Raw genomic sequence first — 7738 nt, forward strand, 5'->3', positions numbered from 1 at the left:
AAAGAACTCTTCGTTGGTTTGACATAAATAGTTTATTATGGGTGTTAATGTTTTCTTAGAGGCTAGTTCCAGAAAATGATTCTGATTCATATTTCGTGCCAAAAGCAAACAAGAATTATTAGACCACGTTGTTCTTGGTGAATTTTTAAGTGTCGGTTGGAAGACTTTTCAGACTAGACTTTATCAATTTAACCAGTGAAAAACATCAGGATTTACCAGGACCAACCATAAAAGTGAAGATACCAAAGAAAAAACGAATTCCTATGTATTTTATAGTTGTGGTAATGATTTTGTTGAAAACATTATAAAAATCCATAAAAGTTCTATTAGTATAAACAGTATTTAAAAAAAACAGTTTGTGGTCAAAAAAATTGATCAATGTCGTGTCGTAGTGATCGTTTTTTTCTCGATTTTTGAGTGATCGTTTAATCCGAATTTGTTCATAGTTATTTCTTAGTGTTTGTGTAGTGTTTTATAAAGGCATTTAGAGTGTCTAGTGTAGTGATAATGTCTTGTTCCTGGTTCCTGGTTCCTGATCAGCTCTCTTCTGGAAATCACGAGGTAATGCACAATTGTTTGTATCACAATCATTATTTTATAATATATTTAAAATTTATCAATTGTTTCTCTATTCTTCAGACAACAAATTGGTAATCGGGATGTTCCAGAAGAATCGGTGATTTTAAGCAAAGGTCAGTGCATTTTCATTCCTAGGCATGATTTCTAAGGGTACGGTCACACGTCTCGTTGTGGATTCACAAAAATTGATTTTTGTCAAATTTTATCAATTTTTAAGACACTTTCGATATTCATAATTATTTTTCTATATTTATTTATTGTTTTTTTTAAATTTTTTTTGTTGTTTTAGAAATATTCTAATCTGGTATTTATTACTAGTCAAAATGCTACAGTAATCTACCAATAGGCATAAATTCATACACATATACCAGATGCAAAAGTTTTTGTGAAAACTCTTCGATGACAAACCATTACACTTATTTATTGGTTAATTAGTCAATTTATTGGTAACCACGCATGAATGAAAAAAATAAATTTTATTTCAGATATAAATTGTACTTTTAAAAGATACATTAATTTTGTGTTATATAAATTGCAAAAAATAATAAAAAAGTTTTAAATTAAAACACGGTTTCTAAAAATTGTTTCTCAAAGTTATCAATAAATTGTACTAATGTCGAAAGTAAATCGATAATTTTGTCCTATAGATAGGTTGACTCGTAAACTAGGTTATAGTTAGGAAATTGTTAAATAATTGTATAGGTAATATTTATTTTTATTTTTTAGTGTGGGCAAAATTGTGATAGTACCCTTAATTACTAATCCACAAATTTCTTTCAGCCCATTAAAAAATAACTTTTTAAAATAAGTGAGTGTAGTAGGTTATAAAAATCGCGTAAATTAATTAATTAATAAAACAAAAGTGCTAATTAAATCAATTTTGCATAATTTCGCGTAAAACAAAGTGTGTGCGTGAAAAGACTGTGCAATGTTGCGAAGAAATGCTGACGTCCAAGCAGACTAAGGTAAGAACAAATAAATGTATCATTAATCTTTTATATATATATATATATATATATATATATATATAAATTAATTTATGATTGATTACTTTCTATTGGAAACTTGTATGAATAATACTAATCGGCATACACATTAATTAAATTGAAATCTCAAGGAACATTGACTTATATGCGTTTTCCTTTGTGTTTCCGAAACCACTAGACTTGTTTGAAAGAAAGTTTGTACTTATTATTGAAATCTATATGATCATTTTTAACCGCCAAATGGCAATTTTTATAACTTCTTTTTCTGATTTTTTCCGTATTGACGTATAATTATGCGTCTTCATCAAATAGTACAGTTTCTTCTAAAAATAAAAGCACAATAATTGAATTGAAATGTAACAACCATATTATTTACAAGTAACACTGTCAGTAGTAACTTTTTTAAATGATTTTAGAGATGTTACTGCATGAGAAGCAAAACTGGTCTTTGTATTCTCTATAAAAATAAGCATAGCAAATAGATATTATACAAAGTAGTGTTGAAGTGCTCCTACATTTTTGCCGTGATTTATGCCTTATATCGGCTCTGAAACTATCGACCAATGTATCAAATACTGACCAGGTATTAGGTACCTCACTGCAGCCCTATTTTCATATCATTTTTTTTATTATCGGGGCACGCGCTCAGGGGATAAAATAGTCCATGGATTAATTAGAACGCTTCAACAAGGGCGAAAAAAAATCCCGCAAAATTCATGAGTATTAAGTCGGCGGTCAGTGAATACGATTCGAACTCTACAATTTTCAACTTTGTTCACTGGAAGCGTGTTGGAAGTATCTGAATCTAAAATCACACTTTTTTAATAGAATATTATGTTATCTAGCTGCAATGCTATATCCAATTGATATCTTTAACACTAGATTTATGGATCCGAACCAATATGACTCAACAAAAATTTGATGACTATATACATTGTATAAAACTATATACATTGATAGATACAAGTATGGCGATGCCACTTAACCAAGTGATGGAAAATGTTTAGTTTGAATTTTTTGACAATGAACATTTCATGAACCTTTTTTTTTTTCAAAAATTTCCATGTTTTGTATGAGCCAAATTGGCTCACTTCAGTAAAAATAGGTATATAATCAATATCCATAAATCTAGTTTTAAAACACTCTTATAATATTTATAATTGTATTAATTATGTTGTGAATTAAGCAACAGTGCTCACAACCAAAAAAACTTTCGTTATGAATTAAGAAAGAAAATACTTTTGTTATGAATTTTCAAACATTGCCCTTCATCTTCCGATAGCGACTCCGTAAGAATCAAGGTAAAGGCTGGTTATATATCTTTTTGCCTTTACTTTCAAACATTATTAAATTCTCTACTCCACTCATTTTAGAGATATCGGTGCGGTGGACCTTTTTACCCGCGGACATTTAAGCCTCGTTCTACTCTAACTCATGTTTCTCCAAATATGCATTCGATTAATTTATTTCGGTTAGGCAGTTTCTAAGTAGGTTAATATTTGATGAACAGTTCCACTGTGACCACACAAACTTTTGCTGAAATACGATCAAAGTTTGTACTCATTAATTTTGATAAATTTTCGTTCAGCAAAATTGATTACAGAGGCACATAATCTATTAATACAATAAATACCAACTCGAAAACCATAAAGAAATATTACATATATGTATCAACAAAATTACTTGGGAGTTTAAAAGGTTTAAAATATTTAATCATGTAATATATAAAAGTAGATAAAAATACGTCTTACTTAAAAATCACCCAGAATAACTTATTTAAAAAACATAACACATTATGAATAAATGAAATTTTGATTATTTCAGAAAGCTTAATATTTCTTCAAATTTCAATAAAATTTCTGTAAATTTTGATGAATTTTAAGAATTGAATGAGAACTATTAGAATGTAAAATTAAGTTTATATGATTACTGTAAGTTTCGATGTTTATAATTAACCAGTTAACTGTAATTGACAAGTATATTCGTCATGGAAAAGTTGCAGAATTTTGTGTATTGACGAATATATTTGTTATGCAAATAGGTCATTGACCATTGACTATTGTCTTTATCTTTATCTTTTGAAAAATAGTTTCTTGAGTTTTTGATTTTTTTTAAAAACTCAGTTTTTTTTAATAATTTGAAATATTTCTATACCCGTGTTCTAGAAATTGTCCACAAAAACTTGTATCCGCACACACATACATGCACACATATTCATCCATTTTTTTCTAGGGTATGCCAAAATGTTCAGAAACCTTTAAAAAATAAAGATTTGCAAACATTTTTATTTTCCATTTTCGGACAATTACTATAACTACGGGAAGTTGAAAAAACGATTTTATTATCAAATTTCAAGATAATTGAATATTTTAAGGCTATGCCTTTATACAATAAATAATTGTAAAATGACATTTTACCCTATAACTGAAGCTGTGCGCACAGTTCAATGAGAGCGCTACAGTTAACTGGTTAAAGTCACAAAAGATATATACTTGTTAAAAGTATATTGTTATGACGATTTTAGTTAGGATTGGTCATATTAATACAAATACCACGTATATCACTAGAAGCTACATAAGATTACAATTTGAAGGTATAAACTTTTTGGTAAGAATAACCACCTACCTTTATCTCACGTGCCTTCACTTCGTTTCGAATTCAAATCAAGTGGTCCTTTTGCGCAATCTATCTGGCTTACAAGTTTTCGCCAACAAATAATATAAATATATATCGTAAAGTAGGCTCTCAATCAAATTTGTCAGCATAATAACAACGCCCTCCACGCCGAATGTGTTTTTTCTGTCCGCACGGGGCGCGCGCCTCCACGTCATTCTCATTGTCGCTTATTTGAGTGACATCATTGCAATTTGACATATCATTGTCATACCCACGAATCTGAATAAACATGTCTAACAATAGAGATTTATTCCCTGTATTATAAATTTTCAATGACTTGCAAACTTTCATATTATAAACATACAAGCGAGCGACAAGAAAAAACTCGATGAAGTGTGATTCGCTGTTAGGAGAGATCTTCATTTTCATGACAACTTTATGAAATGGTAACTATGACTTTAGCGCTGTGCATGAATAATCTATTTTTCCTTAAATCAAAAAATTAACTTTAACGAAGGAGAAGTTTGTTTTCTCTGGGAAGCCCGTTATGCTAATTTTAAGTCTTTCCAACAGTTCAAGTTGTTCTGAATCGTTTGGCACCAAAATTGTAAAAAGTATGTGTGTGTGAACCAAAGTTTAATTTTTTCGACATTTTTTCAAAAACCGCTGCACAAATTTAAAAAATTTAAAGACGGTTTGATAAAACTCGAATACTCGCGATTAGTTTTTCGCGACAATCGCCCGAGCCGTTTCTTTACAATTAGAAGTTAAGTTCAAAGTCGATTATAGGGAATGCTTTGAAACTTGCCTTTAGACAAAAAGCCACTTCTACCTACGAGAAATATTTTTTACTCTTGCAATTAGGAATAAACATAAAAGCTCTTACTATACCAAACTAATACTATACACATTAGTATTTAATAACAAAACTATATATATATATATATATATATATATATATATATATATATATATATATATATGGGTCCTTAATATGAGTATTTTAGAATTTTATTGCTCCCAGGAGCTTAAATGCTTCCAAATTGATAAAAAAAAATCTCTAAAAGTTTTATCTTGTAATATTAACTTTTAGATAGAGCACAATTCAATCAAAGCTTCGTATGGAAAGAGCATGGAAAAAAATTCAAAAATTTTAAAAATGTATTTTAGGTATAACTTAGCGGCAAAGTGTTATCTAAACAATTCGTGTCATTTTATATTGAAAATTCGACGCTCTACAAAACAAGTTGAATTTTGAATACAACTCATTCATTCGTTTGCTAAGTTATATCTAAAAAACATTTTTAAAATTTTTGAAATTTTTTTCATGCTATTTCCATACAAAACTTTGATTGAATTGCGCTCTATCTAAAAGACAATATTAAGAGCTAAAACTAATAGAGCAAGAAAATTCGAAAATGTCTATCTAGGACCACCCTAATATATATACAATCAAATATAATATATCCATTAAAATTCGGTTGAAAAGTCTTATTAAAAAAATACAAAAAAAAAAATTAAACCAAAATTTTCACAGATAAATTTATAATTTTTAAAAAAAGCATAACAATTAAAACCTATACCGCAAGGTAGATAACTCTCTTCCAAACTATATCCAACCAGCCAAGGAAAGTATTCGCTTTCTATTAGGAATGCTCTTAACGAAATACTTATCGATTAATCCATACTCAGGGTAGCTTTGTTATCATGGTTTTGCCCAATGATGATGCTACAAAATTACCAACAAATAGTATAAAAAATATATTGCACAAATTAATTTCATTTGTTCAAGCTTTATCCTTCAATGAAAATAAGTAATTATTTCCATACGGGTGCAAATATTTCTAACACCTTTATTATTACGCGCTTATAGGATTTCAAATACAAATAAAAATTTTATTGAGAAAAATGCGTGTGAAAATAGGCATATTTTTAGTCTTAGTTTTTTAAATAGCATACTATTACACACTCAAAATAACTTGATATTATTTATAATTAACTCATAAAATAATTTTTAGATTAGATTCATATTAAACGCATTGATTTGCTATTAAATATAATGCTAAATTATGGTATGGATAGATCCCCCCACAGTGGCTAGAGCTATAGGCTTCCAACTAAGAGGTTGTAGGAACGATACTCGTCTAGGGCAGCCTGATGTCAAGCAGTAATGATATCGGTTTTCAGTTGGAAACATAGATAGAGGCATGTTTCCATCCAAATGAAAATAACCCAAGAGAAAATAGTGATAAATCATAAGCCAAAAAGATTGGCTAACCGTTGGGTTGCCACTTGTAAAACCTCGTCAGTAAGAATTACAATTAGCTTACAGAACTATTAACTACTTGTATATGTAATGTTCATATCGCTGGTGATACATAAGTGATCTATCTATGGTGTTTCTTATAAAAAAACAATAGATTACAATACAAGTTTAATATATTAATATATTAAAGTGCAAATAACTAAGTATAGCATACAATATGCTATATTTTCGTGACAATTTTTTTATAACAAACTTGTTTTTAAAAGCACTGTTGCAAGAAACTTGCTCCTAATTAATTGTCTTGAATAAGCCGGTGATTCAAAATACTTTTAATTATTGTTGCAGAAAGAAGTCGATTATATAAAAAATTAAAACTGAATATTCTTCAACCAATAAATGCTGAATTGCGTAGTATACTAATCGCTAAAAATGGCACTTTAAAATCTCTTAATTCGGTTCGCCATTTTTTAATCGGCCTATATTGAAAAGGAGTGTTTTTTATCCGGGGTTCGTTTTTTACTCAGTGTTTTAGCCTCGATAATATTCTTCCCCGTCGTATATCGGCCACCAATCACGATCAAGAGTTTTGTAACCGCGGGGTGCTCGTCGAGCGCTTCGTGCGCACACTCCCGACCCTAAGGGCGCTCCGTAAACATGAAAAATTAACAAAAACCCACGCCGCGTATAAACCGAAGGGTGAGCCCGCGCTTCAATTCAAAGGGGGCTGACAGGAACGTCATGTGCCGCAACGCGCTTTTAGGCCCAGTACAGGCTGAACAGAAATTTTGAACGCGATTATTGATTGATTGATTAAATATATTTCTACAAGCAAGAATTTTAGAATACTGTTATAATAGACATACTTACAACATTCAAACGAACTTGAAAAATTAATAAAGTTAGGGTTATTACAGTATACGCTAATAATTATTATGTATCCCAAATCCGCAACTGAACTTTTTTCAGAAATTACTTACTGAGCACCTTATATTGCAATTACATTAAGTCCTGAAAACTGTCAAGAGTCTCTTTTTAACTTTCCGTAGGGCAAGTTATGGTAATCGCAAAAAAATCGAAAATGAAAATCTTTATATATCTTTACGTTTCAGAGGTTTCAGAATACTTTGGCATACCTTAGAAAAAATGGATGTATGTGTGTGTGTGGATACAAAATGTTAATCTTTTTTTAAAAAAAATAATTTTTGGTACGGAAAGTTCCAGCAATTTGCCTTATAACACGATGCCATGCGCCCCACTAGTTATAATTGAGTTAAAACTAGTGGTGCATGGC

This window comes from Ctenocephalides felis, unplaced genomic scaffold, assembly GCF_003426905.1.
Source record: "Ctenocephalides felis isolate EL2017-DRISC unplaced genomic scaffold, ASM342690v1 CF-g0.4_SCAFFOLD_01886, whole genome shotgun sequence".
In the NCBI taxonomy this organism is placed as follows: Eukaryota; Metazoa; Arthropoda; class Insecta; order Siphonaptera; family Pulicidae; genus Ctenocephalides; species Ctenocephalides felis.